The sequence below is a fragment of the Trachinotus anak genome, unplaced genomic scaffold, assembly GCF_046630095.1.
Source record: "Trachinotus anak isolate AG129_WGS33_773 ecotype Australia unplaced genomic scaffold, CSIRO_AGI_Tana_v1 ptg000002l, whole genome shotgun sequence".
NCBI classification, from domain to species: Eukaryota; Metazoa; Chordata; class Actinopteri; order Carangiformes; family Carangidae; genus Trachinotus; species Trachinotus anak.
The window spans coordinates 13856439-13870372 of NW_027273853.1; the positions used below are offsets into that span (position 1 = coordinate 13856439).

At 40.1% G+C, this 13934-nt stretch overlaps 1 long non-coding RNA gene across 10 annotated transcripts in view; it reads left to right on the plus strand.

Annotated features, from left to right (window-relative positions):
• LOC139633816 (uncharacterized) overlaps window positions 1-13934 on the plus strand; it is a 147677-nt gene that overhangs the window by 10615 nt on the left and 123128 nt on the right. For all 10 annotated transcript variants that reach the window (XR_011693829.1, XR_011693835.1, XR_011693827.1 and 7 more), the window contains exon 2: window positions 11334-11438. This is a non-coding gene — a long non-coding RNA (uncharacterized lncRNA). The remainder of the gene's footprint in view (window positions 1-11333; window positions 11439-13934) is intronic.

Below are 13934 nucleotides of genomic sequence, written 5' to 3' on the forward strand. Positions count from 1 at the left end.
GTGCCTTAGCTCCAGGATTGTGCTTAATATGCAAAGAGGTTAATTAACAGTAAGTTGAGCGGGTGTGGAGCTCCGCAGACTGGCCCTGCCCTCGAAGCTCATGCGACAAAGAGGAGATGGCGTTAGGTGTTTGGTCAGGTGTTGAACAGTGGAATGGTGATGGAGGCTGTTGATGTTTTACTGACAGCTCTTTGCGGCAAACACCTCACACAGCATGGCTCTCCTGAAAAGTTGTGAAACAGGAGGAGACTCGAGCCCCCACTCAGAAAAAATCCCAGTGCCAGAGCCAAAATAACATCAGTGAGTCATAGCTGCCTTCAGGCCACGTTGACTTTATCTCCTCTGTCTCAACATGCAGGCTGGTCCTCTCACCAGTAACTTTAATTAAAGCAAGAGTAGGAGTTGCCACATATTTAACCTCATCGTAATATTATACAACTGTGAAGTTTAAAAAATTGAAAGTGAACGTGCTGTTTTCAACTTCCTTTGGGGTTCATGGCTGGTCTGTGCAAATTGTGCAGAGAGTATGTGTCAAGATTTACATTCATGTGACAGTTAATAACTATATTCAGACCATTGTGTGATACAAATAAAATAGTATTGACAAATGATTTACAGCCCCTCCTTGTCAACAGGCAGTTAAGTTATATTCTGTGGGGATAAGTGAATAGTAAAGGATTTCATGACTAATATAGGAAAAGCCTGGTTCACTCTGTATGTCTCTACTTGCCCATGCATTGTCTACATTTCCACTGATTTGTGCCAATCAAAGCAAACAGACGAAGAAGCATACCTTGGGCTGTTGAAGTCATTGATATGACAAATGACATATTAGGTTAAATAGGTTACCTTTTATGTGGTGCTATCATGTGCCCTGACAGACACTTACTGTAACTGTCAGGGCATGTAAATCACCTAAACCCTTGGATCAAAAAGAAAGGAGAAAGCAGGCTAATCTCAACAAAAAGCACTTAATATCCAATTAATTCAATAGTTCAGAAGGGTGTGATGTACAGTTATGTGTGCAGCACCGGTATAGATACTGTTAGTCAAAATAAAATCCTGCACTGCTGTTAAACAGCATGCACTGTTCTTGACCGGTGCAACTAGTGAGACATTAAGCTGCCAAATTAACTCTGAGGGTAGAAAAGAGTCCAAAAAGGCATGTAGGTACAGTAACTGAGAATATCCATGACAGGAAACTGTGATATCACAGGCTGTGCACTGTTGCTTGAAGGGAATAAAGCAACACAACCACATAAAATGGTGTTTTTTGTCACTAGCAGGAAAAACATTACCAGTTAAATAGTTGTTTTTTTTTAAAGATCAAGTGCACAGATATTAAAGTCTTGCATGATCTATGAAATAAAATTTCCCCTGAAGCCACAGTTGCCAGGTATTTGCCAGTGGGAGAGCCCAAGGCTTTGCTGCTGCCTCTTGTTAGTCAACTGGAAGCACCCAGCCATCCATTTAGCACATGGCCATTATGTCCAGTCCCCTGATAGGAGCTGGAGCTGCCACTTCGACTTTGTTGAAGGTGTGAGGAGCCAGAGCGAGTCTGGAAATGAGCTCTTTGTACTTGTGAGCTGCACGTTCAGGGGCAAGCAAGTTGTTACTGTGCAGTACCTGAACGAGAAGGTGAAAACAAGCTTCCTTTTAACTTGTGAAAGTGAGTATCAAGACTGGTGAGTCTGTTTAGACAAGGAGACAATGTTTTTCTGCTTCCAACTGGCACAAACTGATGAACCTATAGCAGCAGAGCATTTGGTGACAGATTATACTACATTCCCTCAAAGGAGGAAAATACATGGCTTTCCTCTGAATATCAAAGCACACCTGTCTGAGCTCAAGGGCCAGTCCAAGTATAACTGGTTACCACAGCCTCAGGGCCCTTTTCGCTCTGACAATAATGCTGCAGTGAAGAATGCTGGCTTCCTCAATAGTTTTAATGAAACCACTGCTTTGGCACAATCAGGGCTCACGTGGAAGAGGCCTCATGCAACAAGCACAGGGTGGCACAGCTAAAAAATTGCTCCTAACTTGTTTTTTTGTTTGGCTCAAAAGAGCACAAGAGCCAATGTGCAATGTCTTGGCATTAGATAAACCTGAAATCTTGACTTGTGGGTTCAGATTTAATCTAATAGGCTACTCATACTGCAGAAACTCTCCAACACTAGTGCAGTACCTTGCATTGTCAGAAGAAATCAGCATTCAAAGTCAATTTTCTCTTGAGTTTCCCCATCGGTCCAAACAGATCTGATGTTTTTTTCGATTTACTCTATATTTTAGTCTCTTCATTGGAGCTGAGGCTTCAGTGGATGTTTAGGTCACACCCTCCATGAATGCCATGATTTGCATTTGGTCTCTACTGATACACTGACTTTTCCATCTCAGCCATCCGTAAAAACTTATTGCAATATATTTCTTTTTATTCCTGGCATTTCCACTCAGCCTTTTATATATGCACAAACTGAAAATGTGCGAACAAATAGGTAATTTGAAAATACACTTTATGATGGCACCCAGTATTTGTGCATGGCTGTTTGGAATAGCCATAAATACTTTTACCTTTAGACATATTTGGACAACACATCACAAAAACTAGTTTGTTTCAAGCACCACTTGAAATTTGTGTTCAACCTGAATTTTCTCCCGAGTGAAACAAATGATTACCATGCAAGATGTCAGCAGCCCATGAGGACCAACTAGGTTAAATGTTAAGATTTGCTGTTTGTTATTGGGCTCAGGGCTGAGTAATCAGTCTAGAGGAGAGTTAAAAGCTGTTCTCATAAAGTTGGTATTACCTACCAAAGGGTAGCTTTTAGCTAGCGGCTTTAGACAGCAGCAGGTGCAGCTCACTCAGAGAACATTTAGACTGCAGACTCATCAAAGTGCAGTATAGTCTGTAGACAAGTTGAGGGGCACAACAGCCAAAAAAATGTAAGCTTTTGTACATCAAATGTGGGCATGTTGTGAGTCTGTAGAATGTAAAATGTGATTTGAAGAAGACCTCACTGAATCCCTAAGGCCCAAATTCATTGCAATGATTAGAGTTATGTTGTAACTGACTAAAAGGAACTACAGTTTTATGCTTCATCTGCAGTGGAAAAAGGGGAACAAGTCTTTTCATAAAGTAAAATGACTCCTTTGTCTCAGCACAGAGGTTGCATAGTGTTGTGGGTGACTTTTCCAGATGGCTGACACATGTTCATTTGCTTTCCAGCTGCTATCAGTCTCTTTTTCACAGTAAGGTGATCTGCACTCATGATCCCAGCTGTATCTTTGCAGCAAATTCCAGGGTATCAGCAGTCAAACACTCAGCCTCTCTCGTCTAAGACCCAACTTTACCCCACTGGAAAATACTACCAGACCCCACGCACAAGAGAATAAAACAGCGTGCAGAGACGACAGACAGTGGATGCATCAAAAGAGTTTCATTTGATTTTCCCTATAGTATCTTTTTATTAAAGCCTACTTTAGGGTTTGTATCTGCCATGTTGGCATCACATTACCATCCATATGTGGAAAACTGGAAATAGATTGAGAAGTCTTAGTCATTCAGTGCAGCCCACACAGAGGAAATCTGAAATCACCTTGCCATTTTAGATAAGGAACTCAATTTCTGTTAGATCCCAAAGCCAAGAGCTCTGCTGTACAAAACCTGGAGAATCTGCCTGTACTTGTCTTCTGATGCATTTTACCAGGACTGATTGATGGTATTGACCACTTTTCTAAGAGGACTTAAAGCAGTTGTAGAGAGAGAAGGTGTTCAAGGATGGACACTCTAAAATGTTCTCCTATGACCTAGACACATCCAATAAAATAGCCACAGGGCTCATTTTTATTATTTTGCTGCAGATTCTTCCTGCTTTCTTTTTCTGTCTCTCAAAATCTGCCTTTCTTTTGCATGTGCACTCATAGAACTTTCCCACAATATTTTTTCATTCATTTACCAAGTCCTTTTTTTTGCACCTGTGAATCTGCTGTCACAATGCAGCCGCCTGACAAAGAACTGAAGCCCTGGTTTCACTGAGGCAACTGTCAGCCAGTATAGTTTTTGCACAATGGAGGGTTGGAAAAAAAATCTTCTAAAGCATCCAATTGGAACCACACAAGCAAACGGCTCAACTAGAACCAGGCAGGGAAGACTTAGACAGATACAGAAAGCATGAAGGGTGCATGAAAAGGGAGCTGGAAGATCCAGAGATGAGAATAGACAGGCCTCACAGCAATCTACAGGTCCACTGACATCCATGCAGCTGGATTCTTGCTTTTATCAACACAACTGAAAGCAAAGCAAATACGTTGGAGAGAATGGTTTATTTGCCGTAGACATTAAAAATCATCCATTATATTGACAGCCATGCATGCAGCGACAGCATCAGTCTTTATTCTTCCTAATCGGTGCTTTCATGCCCTGTTTTTAACTTTTCTTTTTAAGTTCTTTCTACCAAGCTTCTCTTGCCTACACACATCAGAGATTGATATATGACCAATCAGAGGATAATGCAGCTTCCATAAAGCTGTGAGAACAATTACTAACAGTTTATTTAGTGAACAAACAAAAGCTCAGAGAAAGCAAATGCTGAGACTCAAACACCATTTAGTTCTGAAATATAATTAGATCATAGATAAAGAAGATCTCTGCTGTATATTTGTGACTACCTCAACATGCTTCGGAGACCATAAATCTTTTCCTGCTGCTCTCAGTCCGCTGCTTCGAGCCTCTGGGTTGTGACATAAGTGTGCAACGCTGATTGGACTTGATGGCTCATGCTGTTTTTTGTTCAAAAACCAGTCAGAAACAACTGGATGCCTTTTGTGCGGTGCCGTAAGTTCAGTGATAAAACCCTTACCTTGTCAGGCTAATTATTTTAGGAAAGTGTACTTTTTTCCAATAACACTAACCATTTTTCCTCATGGTAACTTGCTTATTACATCTACTGTAGCTTGATTTCACTTTTTAGATTCTCTGACATCATCGGCTGCTGCTGATGCTTTTCACTGCTCCACGTGGGACAATCCCATGTCATACTCTCAGGAATTTACCAGCCGTTTCAAATGTGAGGGTATGTGAGAAAACGGAAGCAGGAATTTTGAATGTGTCTCTCTGTGGCTGCAGCATATCTGCTCTGCTAATCCTCGACACAAAGCCTGGATGAGCAGCACCTTTGTGTGTGTCAGAATGGCAGGCTTAAGAAACAGGCCCCAGCATGCACAGCTCCTCGCACAGCAGCAACACTGTTGAAACTTAGCTGACACTGAGAACATCTACAGGGATATGGAGGAATAAATCTGGTAGGGATGAGCACACATCCATACATACTATACACATAAAGACATGTCCAAAGGGCAAATTTGTACCATCTGTTTACCACCGGGAATGTTTTTGTGTATGTGCTTAGCAGATTTCTCCTGCAGTGTGTTGTCTGGTGACTTACAGTAATTTGAGCGGTGATCCCAAACATCATCACAGACACAATGCTCGGAATGAATGTTTAGGTTGGGTGAAAACAACAGAAAAAGGAGGGCATCGTCGGTCGTTCGTGGAATATTGATTGAAAGGTGAAGGTAAAGTGTTCAGAGGGAAGCATGACTTTAGTTTGGTCTTGCTGGCAGTTTAAGGAAATAGGGATGTCTGAAGTGCAGCAGTGGTGGAAAGTCACAAAATACATTCATTCAGGCACTGCACAGTACAAGCTAGGCATTTGTATTTGTGTTTCCATTTTTCTGCTACTCATTACATCTGCTTAACCACATTTCATAGAGAATTGTTATACTTTTCACTCCACCACATTTATCTGACAGCTATAGTTAAGATTTTACATAATAAAATACAAAATGAAAGATGAAATCTTGTGACCACTCTGATTGGGAACCAAGCAGCTGTATATAAACTAGTTAAAACTAGCTCCACCTCTACCAGCTATGACAGTAAAATGTTGCTTACACATTGATGCATCAGTATTAACAATCAAATAATATAATGTATAATAATGTATCAGTCACGGGGGATGTTTTTCTGCAGAACTACTACTTATTTTTTTCATTCAGTTCTTCTGTGGGGTTTAGAATGAAAGACTTGAAAGACTAGTGAAGTATTTTTACATTGTCATACTGACTTAAGTAAATGATTTGAGTACTGGAGTGCCAGGGAGCTTTTGTTGGATACATTGTGAATGCTTCTATATATGTGTGAAAGGGTTTAATACAAGACAGCATGTAGAGAGACAATGGGTTCTTTGCTTGCAGACATCTACAAAAAAAACCAACAACTTCACTTTAAAAAAAAAGAAGACTGTCTATTGTGCTTGTATGTGTGCCACTCTTGTATTGTTGCACCTGGGGGTGTCTGCTTCTTCTTCCTGGAGGCTATGAGGTATTTAGAGCAACTCCCGCTGAGACCCCAAAACACCCAGTGAACGTCAGGTTGTAGCGAGAATGTGAGCGCCCGACTGCTGATGCACAGGAGCCATTTTTATGTTTAAGACTTAACTAAAAAAGTGTGTGAAGAAAAAGTCTGAATTTTTCCAGTGAAGTTCAAATGAGTCCATGTGTCAAGTGGAAAAAATACTCTCCATTCAGGCCATTCATGCATTTCAATTCGCTCATGTAAAGACTCTTTTTTTTTTTTTTTACTATGCTAACCTTGGGATATGCTGTTGTGGAGCGTGACACATTTAAACGCTGCCATTTTCATTAACACTGTCATGTTTCTCCAGAGCTCCCAGAGGCAAACTCATTTTGGCAGCCTGGCGTTGGATCAGGCCAACCACCTGTCATCTTATTTCTGCACATGGCCTCTTCTGTCTAACACTCCCTCACATTCCTCCCTGTGCCCCACACAGCACCTGTGATTGGCTTGCCCATTGCCACCACAGCTGTCAGGCTCACACTCACTGTTAATTAAAGTGATAGACCTCCCAAAAAGCTGTTTATTCCAACAGCTTGGTGTTGTCCAGCCGCACATATTACAGCGAGAGTGCAAAGTGTAAAGGAACCAAATATTAGGGAATATTTAGCATCCAGTTAATGACTAAATATCATATATTTTCAGCAGTGCACTGAAATGAACCCAGTTGTGAAGATACATGTGAAATGTAAGATTTTACTCAATCGAATTAAAATTAATTAGCAACTATTTTGATAATCCATTAATCATTTATCAACCTAAAATGCCAAACATTCACTGGCTTTAGCTTCTCAAATGTAAAAAATGTGATTGACAGAAAATTAACCAGCAACAATTCTGATAACTGAATGATCATTTTGCTTCTCACATGTCAGCATTTGAAGCTTTTCTGCATCCCCTGGACTCTGACACATTATAACAAGCATTTTTCAATATTTTATAGATGACACATCAAGAAAATAATTGTCAGATTAATTGGTAATGGTAATAATCATTAGTTGCCAAGGGTGCATTAGTTTGGACTGTTCTGCGGGTAAAACAGGACATTTGAATGTGAGTTTGGATCCTGGGTAATTATGATGGGCTTTTTTAATGATTATTTTTGGACCATTTTTGAACTAAAACATTCATGGTATAATTGAGAAAATAGTCATTATTGGTTGCCGTAGCAGAACACATCATTTTTGGATGAAGAAAGGACTTAGTCTTTTGACACACTTGCCTTTCTGAGCTTACATGAAATTACTCTGCCATGTTGCAGCTCCAGGCGCACAGACACAAATCAGCTACAGCAGACTGAATGAAACACAAATGTGCGACGTCCCCAGCAAAATTGGATTTGTGTCAACTTCATCTCCGGGGACTTTTGTTCCCAGAAAGTCGAAATATTCAGCACAATGAGACAACATCAGTTACAGCACATTGATCCAATCCGTCCAGGCACTATAGAGGCTGACTTGAAAGTAAATACAGGGACTGTGTTTGTGGATTATTTTCAAAATCATTTGCACCTTGAGGTAATCTCACTAAGAGAAGCCTGAGCAGGCTGCAAAATAAAGATCTGTGAAGTTAATTTGTCAAAATATTTATTGAGTTGTAGAGAATTTAACTGTTTTGCACTGTACAGAAATAGCAGCATTACTCATTTTCAGCATCAGCGACATTGATATGTAAAATCTGTGGGTGATTATGCAACAGGATTACTGAAAGCCTCCCTGCCGTCACTGAATAAGTCTGAACGGTGTCATTAGAAGTCTCTAAATTTGGGTGCAGAACAAAAATGGGAACAAAAGCCATTAGGAGGAAAAACACCAGAGCCAAGCCAAGTCAGAGTTTGTATTCAAAGCCAGCCTCCTAATGCTGTCCGTATCTGTGCATTAGTCCACATTATGAATGGTTTTTACAACAGTGTTATTGAATTCGCCTCATTATGCTCCATGGGCAATGCCTCTGCAAATACCATCCTTTGATCTGTTCTGTAGTGCTAGTTCCTTACTGAAAATACAATTGGGGTGTCAGCAGAAAATACTTCTTCTCTTTCTTATAAGCTGGGATGTGCAGCTGTTTTAGAGAGAGAAACATGGACTCTGCCAAACAGCGAGGTGTTGAAATGTGTGCAGAAAGGATGCATATAAATAAGGTTGCAGAATATGTTTTATATGATAAATATGTTCTCTACCACATGAATAGATAAAAAGTCCCATAAATGATGAAGTCTTAAAATTAAAATAGCTAATTAACTCAATAAACCCCGAATGAAATGCATTATTCATGTCCATGACTCTTAAACTGGTCTTCATGAAAGCCAATTTAATGTCGTGTTTAAAGGAACTTTTGCATTTTTTTCTCTTCTGTGTCCCTTTTTTCTGTGATTTATCTCTGACAGTTACCGACTTTGATGTTTTGTAGAAAGTGTAAATGGGAGCAGAGTTGAATGAAGCGGCTGGGTATCACTGTTTGACTGACTTTTCTTTTCATTTCTGAACACCAGTAGCTAAGCAGAGCCTCAGCTATGGATAAAGCATCTGATCCGTGCCCTCAAACATTGTCAGGCCTTTAACATATTTACTAGATAGGCCTGTTACAATTATCATCCTGATATGAAACAACAGAGGGGGAAAGACTTTAAATGAGGCAAATCTCTTAGCACAATGACACTCAGTCAAATTAGCCAGTAATGAAGCTTTATTTTTCCTGAATGGCAGCAGTGTTTTGTTCAGCTGACACAGGACGAGGCCTGTTGCTGAAGGAGTTCTTGAAAAAACGTCCGGTTTTTGAAATGCCCCCATTCAGGCCAAAGGAAAGGATTTTTCCCAAGCCCAGTGTTCTCACACTTGTGCTTGCATCTCAAATAAACCTCCTATGGATTCCTAACTTCACAGAATGGTGGTGGGGGAGGGGATGAGTATGTGTGTGTGTGTGTGTGTGTGTGTGTGTGTGTGTGTGTTGTGGGGGTGGGGGGTGATGGAGTTGGGGTGGCAAAAAAGAGCGTTTTATAGAGATGCTGATTTCTTATTCACTGGTCCTCTGTAAGAACAGAAACCCAGTGGAATGCACATTGAATGCTGCGATGCTCATTCAGAGGCCATAATGCATCCATCGCATATGAACTAAAAAAGAGTTTCCCTGGTGGGAAAATACTGACCCCCCTAACCCGGTGAAAAGATAGCTGCTGTGCCGGGGGCTCTCCCTCCAGAGGTGCATTGTGGAACAAGAGCTGCCACTGCCTCTCACCTGCATAGAAAGAGAGCGAAAGCCCCCTCTCTAGGTGTTTACACCAAGCCCTGCTCTGCCTTCCCAGTGGAGCGAAGGAATAACAACATAGGTCCTGGCTGAAAGTGCAGAAATGCGCTGTTGCTAGATCTTAATCAAGCCATTCACAAGAGGCATGGATGACATATCATTCTTTCTTCCCACTTATTTTGCAGATATTTTCCCTTTCATCCTTTTTTTTTCTTTTTTGGGTCTGCGGTAGATTATGTTGAAGACATTATGAAGCATGAAGATTGTCACGACAAAGAGGTGTCACATCTGATAAGCATCATAAAAACACCAACTAAATCCAAGAAGTTAGATGGAGTATACAGGCTGAGCAAACACAATGAGCTGATAACAGTTTGTACATGTGTTGAGTGTATTGAACAGCCATTTCCACAACATCTGAAGTAAGTGACAGCACAGCGGCTTCAAAAAACTAAATATGGTCTAACCTAAAAATAACTTATCAGCCAGTAAATTAAATATGAGCTTCAGTGTTTATAGTTTGGACTACTGGAGGCACACTGCTACTGTAATATTCTGATAGGACCAAACCAAATTCGTACATGGGAGCCAGTTGCAGTTAATCTATATCCTGGCAGAGCAACTTGGATGTGCATTTCTTTTCTTATATTCCCTGACTTGAAGCCAGCGTTATGCACGACTTGTGCCACATTTGGAAGAATTAGAGATTATCCACTGTTCCAGCTGACAGGACTGTTAAACAGATGTTGAATTGCAGACAGATATCCTCAGCGGAGTGAAGCCAAGAATACCAACTGGATTTAGCCTCAAACTGCACTGATGGACACATGACATTTGGATTTTGTCTGTGTGCCTGACAAAGAGAGAAAACACAGAGTACATGTTTTACATATGAACAAAGCACCTAAACAATGAGGCCGTGAATGCAGCAGACTCATCCTGCAGTATTGTTGGAAAGTAATGACAGCTCACTGGCGGTTGCACAGAGAATTTGTTTCCTGGGTGATATTAGTATTTGCGGTGAGTTGTGCATGGCAGTCACATTAGAGATGCTCTTTATATAAAACCTCTGAAGAACGTCAGTTCAATGGGTCTATAGTCTGGGGAGTGCTTTGTAGACAGCCAAAGGTCAGGTCTTATTCTTCCACCCCCCTCCTCTCAGACTGTGTGGTTTTGTTGCTGAGGCCATATGGTACATTTACACTTAGAGGACCTCCACATTGTTAATGTGTTAGATGCTATTAGTCCACACACACATGCATTTCTGCATAATGAGATTCGACATTCATTTGCATATGTTCATATATTAATCAATATTATTCAGAAGTAAAATCAATACACATAACTAAAGCCATATTTCTCTACCATAGCACCACGGACTGGATGACTCTTTCATTTCTACTACTCTTTACCATCTTCATCATCACAAACACCAGTGACTACCTGATCCAGCATTTTCCAGCTGCATAGAACAATAAAACAATGACCAGTGATCAAAGAGTTGGGATTTAATTAAAGGATTAAAGGATGTTAAGCATTCTTTCACTGACTGGCAGCTCATGTTGATGCCTCATGAATCATATGATGATTGGGTGGAGTGCTGATCAACTACAGATAACTGCACCCCTTCCTGTTTTTGATTTCTCTCAATTAACATCACATCCTCCACATGTTTCAGGTTGTGGCTGTTGAAACGCGGGAAGTCCAGGAGTCAGACCTGATTAATCCCACAAATGGGCAGGAGATGAATAAGATGGTTTTCTCCCCGGTGTACCCCTCATAGGTGAGTGCCACAGGTTGCACAGATCTAATATGAATTCATGAACAGTTATTACAGATGTATTCATTTAGCAGACAAGTCGTTCAGGTTTGGTTTGATGGTAAAACACAAAGGCATGTTGTTGCAAACATTCATATATCTTGTAGTGGCTGAAGCTTCACAGGATGCAGGTGGAATTTTACAATATTTTTAGCCTAGAGCAATAAAAACAAATTGTGATTTTGTCTGAGAGTGTTGACTCTGTGGGTGGTCTTGCACTATGAACACTTGTTGCAGGAGACCACAAGTGTTTTAGGTCTGTTTTGAACAGTCCAGCTGTCTCCTGCTAGTCTTTGATATGCGTATGTAACAATTGTTGACTTCAGTCATTTACCTTTTATTTTTGGTAGTTTCTATTGCTGTTATTATGGGAATATTTTGTATGTGCTTGATTTATTATACCATCTGAGTTAGATATTGGCATGTTCTTGCGCCAGATCATATGAAAATATGTAGAATAAAGAAACATTTACCTTCTGCAATGTCTTCTCCGTTTTAAATTACCAGTAGGTTTGACAAAGATGATGTTACAGCTGAACCTGGCATGGTAATAATACTTCACATGAGCTGTAACCGCATCTAGTTTCTGTATTCACTGCAGACAAATGAAGGTGTAACACATGAAGCCGTCCAAAGGCAGATTTAGAGGAAACCTATAAAAGATCTAATAAAAATAAAAGACTAATAAATGTAATGGTTCAGCCAATTAGACCTGAGCAGCTAAGGTTTTCATGTGACAACTACATCAGCAGTAAAACACAGCTTGATATCAGCACACTGGATGCTTGTTCAGAGAGAAAAGCCTGTGTTATTTGTGGATGACCAACTAGTCAATGCAGAGGCAACCATAGAGAATTAAAGTATTTAGAGTCCCAGAGTGACGTGCCAGAGACTTGCTAATGATTTCAGTACACATGGCAGTGCCTGGCAACTGGCTTCCCAAAAACACAGAGCAGAAAATAAGCCCTTGGGGTGGTCTCAGACCTCTAATTGGGCTCTCACCAGTGATGGCCTTGGCTAATACAGAGTACTGGTCAGATACACATAAAGAGGAGAGAGAATAACGTTTATTATTCTTCGAGACTGGAGAGAATGAAAGGTGGCCTCCTTTTGGAGGTACCTCAATGGGATTTGTGCCAAACTGGAACGATACATCCGTTCCCAGCAGAGACGCATGGCTGACATTCAAACTGACAACAGCGCTCATTGTTGAGACATTCCAGTGCTATTGGTGGTATTGTTTTCTCAGGCACACTGCTTTATTCCCTAATAAACTTAGATCAGGATGATAATCAAATCAACATGTCTTAGAAAATGAAAGAATAAATCAAAACAGATATTGGCAATGTACCTTCAGTTTTGGATCCATTTCATTATTTGGAGATGTTTTTTAACAAGATGAACAACAAAGTAGCTGTAAAGTCAAATCGCCATATTTTCTAAGCAGCTATAATAGAGAGTTTAAGATCAGATACTTAATACACACAAATCAGAAAATAAAAATATTCTACTATTTTGTGTATAATTTCAATTATGTTGGTATTTTTTAAGTTGATAAAATTCTGGTTTTCCTAAAATATAAACTGGAGTTTGACCAGCTCCCCTGAAACATTAACAACCTCTGCTCCCATCACTGTTATATTTCACACAGCAAACGTCATTATATTTAGTGCGACTACTGTTTAAGCTGTTAACTACAACTGAATATGATCTTAGCAGTTTCCCTTAGAGAAACCGTGAAGTCCTTAGTTACTGTTGCCAATCAACAGTACCAAAAAGTATTTCTTATAATTGTTTATATATTAACATGATGCCAGATCTGTTCGGTACCTTATCTCTCTATACAAATAACTATAAATAATACATAGAATTAAGTTAGTTTAGTACTTGCATGCATGTTCAAATATTTTCAAAAAGCAGGGATTTTAGTACTTGTGTTTGAGTAGTGCAGTGATGAGGGAAAGGCATTACAGTTCAAAGCCAAATAGTGGTGCTAGAAATTGGAGCAAAGTGAATTATTTGATATTTATTTTTCCACTATCAGCAACTTAGATCAAATGTGAAACCACTCTGATGAGAAATCTTATGATTATCAGCAAAAAAAGAGGGGGGATGTCTACATCCATGAGCTGCAGTCTTTGAGATAATGTTCCAAAAATATTTAAGCTCCAAATTCAAGCTATGTCAGATATAAAGCACAGATTAAGGCTTTTCTGGGAGTTGTTGAAAATCATTCTGGGATGCCGAGGAAACTAATTGTTGCAGGAGCTGTTGAGGCAGGCAGAAGGAAACAAAAATCTGAACATTACAGGTCGATGCCATCAGGGGTATCCACAGTTGTGTTTTCCCTCCAGTCCACTGTTTTCTCTGTGGTGTTTGTGCATGCCAGTGGTCATCCCTCACAGATGCACATGATTCCCCTGTTGAATCTATCCAGTTTGTTGAGGTGAAACACCAGTG